Source organism: Vicugna pacos, chromosome 3 (genome assembly GCF_048564905.1).
Source record: "Vicugna pacos chromosome 3, VicPac4, whole genome shotgun sequence".
Classification (NCBI taxonomy): Eukaryota; Metazoa; Chordata; class Mammalia; order Artiodactyla; family Camelidae; genus Vicugna; species Vicugna pacos.
In genome coordinates this window covers 37,371,173-37,383,984 of record NC_132989.1, presented here as the reverse complement: position 1 = coordinate 37,383,984, position 12,812 = coordinate 37,371,173, and the positions used below count along the sequence as shown (strand labels likewise).

At 37.8% G+C, this 12,812-nt stretch overlaps 2 protein-coding genes across 2 annotated transcripts in view; both read left to right on the top strand.

Annotated features, from left to right (window-relative positions):
* Positions 1–737, top strand: part of PRR16 (proline rich 16) — a 246,041-nt gene extending 245,304 nt beyond the window's left edge. The window contains exon 4 of the transcript XR_004187561.2: positions 318–737. The gene's annotated coding sequence lies outside the window, so the exon portion shown is untranslated. The remainder of the gene's footprint in view (positions 1–317) is intronic.
* A 2,635-nt stretch (positions 738–3,372) lies between these two features.
* Positions 3,373–12,812, top strand: part of LOC107034844 (protein FAM170A-like) — a 591,285-nt gene continuing 581,845 nt past the window's right edge. The window contains exon 1 of the mRNA XM_072957840.1: positions 3,373–3,556. The gene's annotated coding sequence lies outside the window, so the exon portion shown is untranslated. The remainder of the gene's footprint in view (positions 3,557–12,812) is intronic.

Here is a 12,812-nt window from a genome sequence, read left to right as displayed (position 1 = left end):
GAAGTCTGGGAAGATTATTCCTCCAGCTTCATTCCTTTTCTTCAGTGTTTTTTTTGGCGATTCTGAGTCTTTTGTGATTCCATATAAATTTTAGGATTATTTGTTCTAATTCTGTGGAAAAATGTCCTGAGTAATTTGACAGGGATCACATTAAATATGCAGATTGCTTTGGGTAGTATGATCATTTTAATAATATTAATTAATTATGCATACTATTAACAAATGATTTCTTCCTTCTTAATAATTTTTGTGTTTTTGTTAACCTATACTTACTATTTAAAGCAATCTTTTGTCTTTTGTTTTCTTTTTTCTTTCAGCTCCTTCAGGTTGGAAGGAATACCTTTATTTGGAGGCATGTCAGTTCATTTTTCTCACTTCAAATTCATCATTATGACTTCTTGAGGCCAGATCTAATTTTGCAGTAGCCAGGAACCTGTCCATCTTGGAGCAGCAAGCCCCTCAACTCTGGAGCACAAATGATCACTGATACAGTCTGCATAAAATCATCTGCCTCTAGTTTGACAGCCATGAGAAGAGCCCTGGGGGCAAAAAAAAGCCACAGCCTTAAATCTCTTCACTCAGAAATTACAAAGAAGATTAAAATAAATAAATAAATGTAAAGGACTGAGCAAGCAAGCCTACAAAACAAACAAAAAACAAACAAAAAACAACCAAAAAATAAAACTAACAAAACCCCAGCTTATTTTACCATGGAAATAAACATTCCTAGTTGTGAACCCAAGAAAATTTATATTCAGTAATTCAGCTAGTGAATTATAAATTGATTTATCATTTGGGAAGGTGAGTATAGAAACAGAAGGTCTCTATAGCTAGAACTACTCAGCATTTCAAAATACGTAGACAAAACAAAAACAAAAACAAAACTGAACAGAGGAACACTGCAGCAATGAACAGTATTAGGACAGAATGTTGCGGTTTGCAGAGAGAGAGAATGTTTGCCGTTTTGTGTATGACCTCAAAGCCATAAGGGAATAAGAGCAGTGTTTTCAATTGCTTGAAAGTTTCTGCATTCAATCCTTCACCCCATATAGGTTGAGAGAGAGGGAGGTCAGTTCTTACTGATTACTTCTCAGTGCTCTTCTACTATTTGCACTGTCACTTCCATTCAGGGTAATGATGTGTGCTGTTATTTGCACAGAGGGTCCCTGGAGTTTTGAGACCACAACAGTTTCATGTAGGAGTCCAAAAAGGAAAGATTTAAGAATTCTGCAGACATTGATTTCTCTGTCTTCTATTAAAAGAAAAAATCAGTTATCTCATAAAAAAGTGGACTCATCTCAGATTACAGAACAACTATAGAATAACAATGAAAAAAGCATCAGTGTGGTCAAATGAATGAAAAAGGGATCAAAAGATTTTTTTAGTGAAGATCATTTTATATCATTAACAGCCAAGAAGTTACAAATACAGTTAACTGTACACTAAACATCTGTGTTGAACATCTATTTGTTCTCTTAATTAAGAAAATCATTTGTAATTTGTATTTGACATTTAAGAGTTTTTTATAGCCATTTATCTATGCTTCATGGGAAAATGTACCAAACAGCATTTTCAGTTTATTTTTCTAAATAAATGTGTTGTTTGTATTATTTGTAGTTGCTTATTCAGTTTGGTTTTTGTTACCTGGAACATAAGATTTCTTTGGTCATTGGCAAGCTTTTGTCATAACAGTTCAGAACTAATGGAAGACTGAAATTTCAAATATTTTTGTGGTATAAAATTGTGCTTTCTATTCTCTGAACTCTGAAGAAGAAATGATTTCACCAGAACTTTCTTGTCAAGGCTTATTTTAATATTCTAGTTATACAAACTATCTAGAGTTAGTTTTAATATATTGGGGACATTGCTGGAAAACCGAAAATTTGGGTATTGTATCAATAAGGGTTTCCTCTCATTTCTCTTCCTAGAAATCTGCTCTAGAAGGTAAAAATTAGATTTTTTTTTTCTTTTAGGCCATTCGTCACTCCTAATGAGTCCTCAGTTACAAGCACAGTTTTGCTGAGAACTTCCATCAGTCTATATAAAAATTGTTAACGCTGATTTAAGTTCCTGTCTCATCACAGAAAAAAATTCAGAGACAAGATGCAGAGGTGAAGAAAGTAAAGTGGGGATTTATTAGGGGATAGTTCGCTCTCAAGGGGAGAGTGGGCAGGCTCAGGTGAGCAGCTGCGCTGAGTTTTTTGGCAAGTTGTTTACATAGAGTGTAAAAATGAATGGGTGGAATATTCATTGGGGAGGAAAGGGTTTGGGATCTTATTCCCTGATTTTCATCCCATCTACACCTTCCTGAGGGGGAGTCATTTTTGTCCTTATTTAGCCTGGATTAGAAGTGTCATGGCATTGGTGCCTGATGGGTACTTCTAATCTGCGAGGCTAATTTTATTGTAATGAGGGCATAATGAGCAAAAGGTTATATTCAGACACTAGAGACTCCTGCCTTGTCCCACCTTTCTTTGTCGGCCTCCAGGACACTTGTCACCTCAAAATACGTGATTGCTTATCACTATAGAGGTTCCTGCGTTTCTCTGTCTACCCAGGGACCCAGTTGCTTACATGATGTATGTAAATCCTGCATTTGTCCCATGCGTCTCCTTTTTGCCCAATTTCTGCCATTTGGCCTGAGTCCCTCTTTCTCTCCTCATACGTAGCTATCTGCCTGCTCGCGTAAAATGACTCAGCAGTCATACTGGAGCAAAAACAGAATTTTCAGTCAACAGGGGCTTATTGAATGCCTACAGTGTTCAACCTTAATTGTGGCTCATCAGCTGCAGTCAGTATGAGTATTTATGATGAAACAGTTCGCAGCTCAAGTACATTTTTTTCTTTAAACTAAGGTATAACTGACATAACGTTATATTAGCTTCAGGTGTACAATGTAATGATTCGATATTTGCATTTATTGCAAATCAATTACCACAGTAAGTCCAGTTAGCATCTGTCCCCATATTTAGTTACACATTTTTTTCTTGTGATGAGAACTTTCAAGATCAATTCTCCTACCTGCTTTCAAATATGCAGTATAGTATGATTAACTATAGTTATAGTAGTGTTTGTTATGCTCTGGAGTTTGGTCAGGGAGACGAGGGAGGGGAGTGGGTGGTGAAGCAGGATTCCAGCCCTCTGAGGTCTTTGGAAAGAATTATGCTCAGCCCTTAAGTGTTTTAATTAGAAGCCTGACCCTCAGGCTGCAGCTCTGATGGTAAGCTAACAGGTTCATTTCATAGAAAGACTGAGCTCCTGGCTCTGTTGCCTCTTGCTGTGCCCTGGGGGTGGGTGGTCCTTTAAGAATTCTTTCTCCCACAGTTCCCTGGGACCACAAGCACGAGCCCCACTTGCCACCAGAGCCAGGCAATGTAGACGTGTCTCCTGGCGGCAGCCTCCCCAAATTGGGTCACCAGACAGGGATGTAAGCCGCTTTCCGGAACGTACCAGTGAGTTGGGGCCAGGCGGAAGGTGAGTGCAGGCTGCCGACACCTGCCTCCACAGTGGTGTGCGGACCAGAAGCGTGCCCCTCAAGCCGGGAGCGCCAGGTCAGGTAAGGAGGCCTCTTTCTCTGAAAGCCTGTGGATGTGTTTCAGCCCCGTATTTGTGCAGTGCCCCTGGGGGTGGTAACCCATCTAGAATTTTCTCTCTGGTTGTTACTGTCTCTTGGGCCCAGGCTCACAAGTCCCCTAGCCTCCAGAGCCTGGCAAACAAGAAGCGCCCGTGGGCGGCAGCCCTCCCCGCCCCCCCAACCGGGGCACTGGGGCACTGGACGTGTGTAAACGCTCTCCTCTGAGAGAGTCTGGTGCTCTGGAGTCAGGCAGAGGGAGAGTGTGTAGACGGCTTCCACAAGGGAGGAAAAAAAGAAAAAGAAAAGCTTATCGTTAAAAAAAAAAAAAAAAAATGGCGTCTGCCCGCGGGCAGGGGCAGGGGCGGAGCATATAAGTGGCTCCAGCTGGGGGAGGAAACAAAGCCTTGCGTTAAAAACCTGGCCGGGAAGATGGCGCCTGCTGGGAAGAAGGAGGCGGCGCCCGAGTGGCCGCGGTGCCCACCCGCCAGCAGGCCCCTGGGGGTGTCTCCTCAGGCGGATAATTTAAGGTGAGAAAATGAGCCTCATTCACTTAAGAGTCTGGGAGCTCCTGAGTCGGCTGCCTCTGCGCTGAGCCCTGGGACAGGTGAGTCAGTAAAACTGAAGCCTGTAAGAATCGGTCTTCGTTTGTTTTTTAAAAATTTTAAAGCGAATTTTTGTTTATATTTTGAGGGGGAGTAACTAGTTTTATTGATTTGTTTATTTAATGGTGGTACTGGGGACCGAAACCAGGACTTGTGCCCGCCGGGCATGTGCTTCCTCTGTGTGTTAGTCTTGTGGGTCTCCTGGACGTTGGTTTTCAAAGGAAGATGTTTTGGGGCCTCGTTTCTCAGGTGCAGGTCTTAAAAGTTGGAGTGCCTGAGGTGGGGGTTCAAATTGTTTGCTCCCCAGGGAGAAGCTCATGGTTGAGTTTTCCTCCAGACTGTGGGTCTCTGTACGGAAGGTGGGGTTTACGTTTAGATTGCGTCCCAACTTCTCTCAGGCTTCTTTGCCGGCTTTCTCTCATTAGCCTGGTGCAAACGAGTTGCTCAGGTTTTAGGTTTTCTTCAGAGAAAGTTGTTGAGTATGTGGTTACAGATTCAGCGTGTTTGTGGAAGGAGCTGAGTCTAGAATCTTCTTAACGTCACTGTCTTGTACTGGAACCCCCCACAGTCACAAACAGATTATGTTTAACAACGAAAAGAATCGGTCTTTAGGTTTGTTTCCAAAGTATGATCCGAAACCAAATTCCTGTTATTGTTCTTCACACTTAAATTGATTTACTCTTCGCAATCTCTCTTGGTAGTACTTAGGGTATCCTATAACATAATGAAGAAAATTAGTTTGTCACACATGATTTCAACCCCTGAAAATTAAGACACTGTATACGAAAATAATCCAGCTAGGAATCAAGTTGTCAGTTCCTGTGGGATGTTAGGTATTGAAGTATGGAAACCTGGACTCATTTAAATTCTTTTAAAAATCCATGCTGATTGCTTCAAGCTGTGACTTACTTAAAATTGTAAATAGGGAAGTCAGCTTTTCGCTAAATAACAAAATCCATCAACAATAAATGATAAAAAAAAATAGTTTTCATTTTATGGGTATACGCAGTGATAAGCAGTGCTGTATATGCTGTCGTCTATGGAGAGCCCCTAAAAGATTTTGCAAAGATGTGGCATTATCAGCAGGATAACTCTGGTAGTAATTTATAAAGGGAATTGGAGCTAGACTAGGGAAGATGGGACACAGAGCGGAAAATAAAGTCTAAATTTTCCTTGGATTTAGTTTATTTATACTTTTCAACTTTATATTTACTTTCTAAGTTATTTCAGTTGTCAATCACTGAATCTTTCATCTTCTTCATACTTGAAACTTGCACTTAGAATTCAGTATTAGTTTTCATAGAATCTATTGAACAATCCTCAGTTCCCACTAAGAAGTCCTACTTATGCAGATTTTGAGAAGTGAGAATGCCAATGTAGGTAATCTTCCTGACCACTGCTTTTAGAGTACAGGTGTGTTATATTTATATGCAACTCCGCATCTCTCCTTACTGGCCCCAATTCACATAATTATCAGGTGTACCTATGTAAGCTAATTCTCTTTATTTACTGGCCAGTCTGAAACATAGACTGTGCTGGGTGCTGGGAAGAAACAGTTTGGGAGAAAAGACACAGGTCCTGTTTTGATAGAGTTGAAAACCTAGTTAGAGAGAAATACATTAATCGTGTAATTTCACTAGTTAACAAAAAATTACAACTATATGAAGTTTTACGAAGAGAGGTATATGGTATGCACGGACCATATGTCCAGTGGACCAAACTCTGAAGGAAGTAAGCTTTGGGCTGAGATCTGAAAGGTAACTAGTTGGTAATGGGGCAAAATCATATACAAAGCAGTTAAAAAAAAAAAAAAAGAAAAAAAGGAAAGAAAACAAGATGTCAGAACACCTGAAAACACCTATAACAAATGTGAATTTAATTCTTGAAAAGGCTAGATCAGACTGACCCCACTCCTTCCTGGCCCCACAGAGGATTTACTTCTGCACCCAAACAAAGTAATGCAGACAGTTACACAATAAAATGATAGGTTAACATATGTCTGAATGCAAAACATAAGAAAAAGAGGGTCAAAATGAATCTCAAAGAAAGCAGAATTAAAAATAAAAATTAAGAATGGCTCTGGGAACGTTTTTTGTTTATATATGATATACTTCTCAATGAAGATGTAAAAAAAATGCTTCAAGGAGCATCTGTGAATTCATAAAGACTTCAGCAACTTCAGATAGACTAACAGCAAACATTTAAAAATATGTTGGAACCAGTTCATGTAAAACTAGGTTTGCCTGTATGTATGTGTCAGAAAACTCACATTAACAAATAGGAGGCTGTTCAGAACTGACATGGCAACTCCCTAAAATCATCAGGGATCCAGGCTTCTTCCAGTTCTTTGCTCTGACATCCTTATGGTGCAAAACAGTTACCAGAACTCCTGACATGACATGCATATTCCAAGCAGCATGATTAAGAAAGAAAGTTCATTTTTTTTTTTTAAGGAAACTTACTGAAGGATGTTAACACAATATTTTGGTATGTTTGTTGTTCAAACTGGCCACACCAGCATAAGGAGGACTAAGGAATGTAGACATTTGGGCACGTTGCCACCTTAGATAAACTTGATATTCCTACACTAAAGAGGCTCTGGAGAATCAGTGATGGTGTATACAGCTATCTAATTCTGCCACAAGACTTTAAACATAGCACCAATTCATCATGCCCTGGGTTAAGTATTGGAGATTTTAGACACTAAATTATATGCAAACCTTAGGGAATAAAATTTTCAAGTCATATTTTCTGGAGCAAAATAACCCAGTGGAGTCAAAATCATGTGAACATTTAATTTTCATAGATTCTACTCTACTCCTGTCTATCCCTTTCTATGAAGATATACCCAAGATTGGTAATGATATGGAAAACCTGTGTGTCTCCTGTTGAGAATATCTCGTCACACTGACTGTGATTCTGGTCCAGAAGGAACTGTGTGTGCATTTATAGGTGATATAAGGGATTTTCATGGATCATTTTGATTCTGTGGGGTTTTACACTTCATCATTGTGATATTCTAATGTGTTGGTAAATACAGTTTATCAATAACTCATTTGTGTACACCTCAGTGGAGTCTTTATCAATTGTTTTGGGGGGAAAGGAGTATTGGAATTGTCCTAACATCTTTTTACTCCATAAGTACCTAGGTTTGGGGGCTCATTTTATGCTGATAGTAAGAAAGCATTTTTTCCTTTTTTTTTTAGTTTGAACATAGCTAAAAAGTGGTTTGTTCATTGAGTGTAGTGACAAGATCCAGGTATTCCAGAGGCTTTGATAGAGAAAACCAATAGACCATAAAATTAAGAAGTATATATGTAAGGAGGTAGACTTAAGGGTTTCCACAGAAAATACAGGTCCCCACAATTGTGTGCACTTTCCTAACCACAGTCAGAGACTTTCTTTGGTCCTGTGCCGATTACAAATGCATAAAATAACAGCTAAACATATTTGAGATTATTTGAGATTTAGAGGTAAAAAAAAAAATAGAGCACATTATGGTATGCTGTGTGATCTATCAGAGAGAAGATTGTCATACACTTTTCAAGTTACTTCAGTCTTTTTAATCATAAAATAAAACTAATCCATGAATGACAGTTTAACCAACCACTGTGAGCTTTTTCAGCATGGAGACATATTCTAAGCTACCTTCAATTTCTCCGGGGAAATATGTAACCATTTCAAAAATACTCATTCTTTATTATCTAATGGGAAGATTGACTCAGCAGTTTGCTAACCTGATATATTTTTCTGAACAATTTTTTGTTTCTATATTGAATGCAAATAAAATATAATCTTTCTTTTATAAAACAAGAAAATGAGAGACTACAAAAGTGAAAAACATACAGTGTTATTGAAAACAATTCCTTGGGAAGATTAGCAAAAGAAAATATGCAATATTTTTACTATGATCTAAAGGAACATTCTTAACACTTTGATTTTGAATACATAGAAACTGAGGGAAATGAGCTTGGGCGTGAAATGAAAAAGTGGACCATATCTTATATTAAAGTTTTCCCTTTGTTTTAAAATATATGTCTAATTCACCATTATCATAAAAATAAAAATAATACATATTTACCCACTTAACCACCATTTGCCTACTCCACCCATTCTCCAAAAGGAGCCACTCTAACCCCTGACACAGATACACATACCAATAGAAAAATACAGTATTGGTGTGTATGTGGCTATGGTATGTGTGTGCTTTATCTGAATGGCATCGTAATTTACATAATATTCTACAACCTGAATTTGTTCTACTTGAGAATGTATCTTGAAGCTCTTCCCACATTGCTACTTATATCTCAGGTAACCCCCTATAGAATTTAATTACTCGTTTCTTTGTGTTTGGATGTTTAGGTTATTTATTTTTTCTTCTTACAATCAGTTCTGCATGCAACACCAGTGTAGACGGTTTCCTGTGCACATGTGCACCCTCTAAAGTGGAAATTGAGATTTTTTTTTATGAATACACATGGCCAATGTCATAGCATTTAGAAATGTTACAGGTTTTTAAATTTTATTATTACACTTGGTATTAATGGTAGTGGAGTATGAAAAGTCTCTTTTTCGTATTAGGAAATTCTACTTGATTAACAGGGAGTGAAACTTAGAAGAGAGTAAAACCTAGATTTGGGAGGTAGTAGGAGCTTTCACTAGAAATGTGCAATTTGGTGTAGTAATTATTTTCCAGAAGTGCAGATGTAGGCATTAGTTTAGGAAATGTGAGGATAGAAAAATATATTTCAAAAAAGCAAAACATGCTTCTTAATTATGCTTACAAAACATTGAAAACTACTGTGTTTGTTAAATGGTACTTGCTGTATGGTTTCAGTTAATGCTGCAGCTTCCTTTTAAGGATGCCATTAAAATTTTCTGGAATGAAATCGTGCTTTTGAGATAAAACAGTTACTCAGTTATAAAATGGGAGCTGTGTTCTTCCACGTGACAATTTATGATCACTACTTAAAACACAAAATTGCCTCCCTTAGAAAGCATCATTTTCAGCAGGAGAATATGCGTAGTAATTAATGGAGGAAAAGCAGCTGACCTGAAACTAGTAGATTGCCAGTTATTTCTCTGGCAAAGATAGGTTTATTTGGGTTCAGCAGAGAATTGCAACTTGGGGTCTGCAACCATGGCAGAACATGTGCAGGTCTCTCCATGGCAAGGGAAGAATGCTTTTATGGAGAGAAAAGGAAAGTTGAGAGGTCTGTCCTAAACAAAGAGTCCATGGCTTTTTGTTGGTCAAGTCCTTGCCAGAAAATAAGAGGAGTCTGTCTTTTCTTCTTTTGGCCTCTGCTGTCCTTTCAGGGCTTGACAGCTCCCCCTTTTGTTCTCCAAGCTCTCTCTAATTGAGATTTCTCTATTTAATGGAGGCTGTTTTTTTTTTTTTTAATTGAGTTATAGTCAGTTTACAGTGTTGAGTCAAGGAAGGCTGTTTGTTTTTACAAAAGTAATACATTCACTTAGGTAGTTTAATAATTCTTTTAAATGAAAATATGCATCTCTTTGAATTTCAAATGCCAGAAGATTCCATTTGTACATTTAAAATACTAAGATTCTATATTAATGTTCTTCCAAATAATGATGACAGACATAACGCAGGTAATAAAATTATCATAAGCAATTAACAGATGGTTGAGAAATTAAAACCATCCAGTTTCCTCGGATAAAAATCCAAGCCTAAGCAGCCTTCCTCCACCAAAAAGAAAAAGGTAAAAGAAAATTCTAAACTCCTGCATCAAAGCAGAAGGCCATTTGAGAGGAGAGGAAGAGGGAGCCTGGAAGAGGAAATGGCCTTTGCCAATTGATTTTCCTTTGCATTTCTATTTTCTCCAGCATGTGCGATATAAACTGGGGACACTCAAATGCTTTCTTGAGTGAAATAATGCAATTTTACTGAGAATTAGAATAAGTACAGCAAAGCAAAAAAGCAAGAGAAAGAAACAGAAAGGGGCTGATTTCCGTCAAGATTTGCCTCCTTTTGTTGTGGGGAGGCTCTTTTAGATTTAAAACTTTCTGAGCCGAAAAGATCCATCAACATTACCTGCTGGAGATACTGGCTGAGATAACCTAGATATTAAATTACTGAAGGGCACCCTAAGGTATGCCCTCTCAGTCTCTTCTGGAGGCAAGTTACCCCAAATTGAGGGAAATTTCAGCTTCCCTGAGAGTTTCACATAATTCAAAAATTTAAGCCATCAGTACTTTTTCCTGCAGAGCCATGTTCCTTGAAATTAGGATAGATGCAATTTAATGTCCTGCTACTGACTATTCTCCTTTACTCATTTAACAGATAATGAGTGGATATTAAGTCCCACATTTTCATTATTTCAGCATAAAATTTAACTGGGAGCTTCCAGGAAGTCAGGGCAAAACTGAAAAACAGAGCTGTATAATTCGTGGAAAGAGGAAGACAAAGTGTCAAGAGATTAAATGAAAGCCAAGAGCTTAGCAAGGAAGGACTGTGCATTTCAGTAAAAGAAGTTTTGTGAGTTATAAGCTAATGCAGACTGTTGTTTCTTGCTGTTTTCTTATTGGCATGACTAGAGGACTAGATGTATATGCCTGTTTTCTGTACAAGCCAAATTTGTGTTGCTTGGGAGTTCCCAAATCCTCTAAATTTCTATTTCTTCACCCTGAATAACCTCACTCTTGCCTGCCACACACTATGGGATAAGCCAGCTTCTTCCCAAAGTCTCTGTGGAGTGTCTGTTTCTCCCCGTTCCTGGCTGGTCCACTTGCCCATTTCCGCTGATCTGTTGATAGTGCATCTTGGCCACTGGTCCTGGTGTTCCTCTTCACGCTGAACACCACACTTACCCTCTTCTTGCCAGAGCACAAACAACACAATACTTTTCAAAGTTTAGCGTATTTTACTGAAACTAAGGAGGAATAGTAGAGGCTCATAGTCTAACTCAAGTGCCAGCACTCATTTTAATGTACATTAAATAATACTTAACTAAAATTTCACATTTTGAATTGCACGATGGGTATTTCTCTTTGGTTACATCCACCCCTCTTCTTCCATCCTTATCTAAATTACAGCCATTCTCCTCAGCCAATCCTGCTTTAGGGCTAGTATTTTTCCCTTCTAGCTGCCTTAAACTCCCAATTACTGGCATTTATTTACATAGAGCAGTTGACCGTTAAGACCTCTTTTTGAAATGTTTCCTTCAGTAAAGACCCATCTGTACTAAGATTCCTCCTAAAATTTAGAAGTTGACAGTGCTTGTTTACCCAGTAAAATTTTGAGGCACCTGATAGGATCCCAGTAGAAATATTTATCTTCCATTTGTTTATAAAAGCGCCTCAGAAGTTGTGGAACTGGGAGTGATGATTTTGTTGTTGATACTTTGTTTTGTTTGTGTTTTCATCCAGTTACAGTAGTACTCAACTCAATAGATTATACTTCAATAAAAAAATTTTTTTAATCAGTTCATAGTGTGTCAACTTCTGGTATATAGAGTAATATTTCAGTAACACATATACATACATATATTCATTTATTTTTATGAGTGAATTTATGACCTCTTACCCTAAGATGAGTAACTTGGCCATTAACCTTGTTTTGTTTTAATTCCTGTGTTTTATTTGAGGAAAAAATATATTTGTTGATCTGTGTTCTGTTCTGTTCATCTTAATGGCTTAAATAACAATGTTTACTGGGAGTGACAAAGACACAATAACCAAATGTTTATATAATTCTATTAATTAAAGGGGGAAGAATCATTTGCAAGCATACAGTGTTTAATTACTTTAGAAGTATATTAATTTTACAAGAAACAAATCTGTTAGAATTCCAAGAATCCATGCTACCATTCCTAAAATGGATTCAATAAATACTTAATCAGTGTCTACTAGGGTAATCTACCATTCTAAGAACTGGGATAAAATAATACACAGAAAAAAAAACCAGCTTGCATTCTAATGAGAGTAGGTATTATGACAAGTACATACAAATTTAACATCAAACATTGAAAATGTCTGATGTTAATAAAAACAATCAAAGAAAAATACAGGGAAAGAGAAATTGGAAGTGATGGAGTTTGGGAAAGTCACGATTGTAAAAATGCTGTTTTATTTAGAGCAGTTGGGTAAGACTTCTTTGATAAGGTAACATTTGACTAGAGACCCAGAGAAACTTTGGGAGCCAGACTTGTGAAATTTGTGAGAAGAGGATTTCAGGAACGGAGAGACTGTGAATGAAGGCCCTGGGTGAGGAACACGCTTAAGAGTGTCTGAGGGAAAGTCATTTAGGTTAGAGTAGGGTGAGCGATGGAAGAGTAATGGGAGACGAAGTTTAAGGTAGGGATGGTGTCAGATTTTGCAGAATCTTTTAGTGAGTTTAGGGCTTTGGATTTTACTCTGAAAAAAATGAGAAGTTATTAAGGGGATTGTCTCTGACAAGTGGCAAGATCTAAGGAGCAAGATGATTTATCTTCAAAAAATATTACTCTGCATGTAGAAGAGACTTAGGACAGGGTATGAAGTCAAGAGACATTTTAGTAGACTACTGGAATCATCCTGAAGAGAGAATATATTGTCCTGGATCAAGGTGAATCATAGTGAAGATGGTGAGAGATATTCACTGTTGGGATTTATTTTGATAGTTTAGCCATCAACATTTG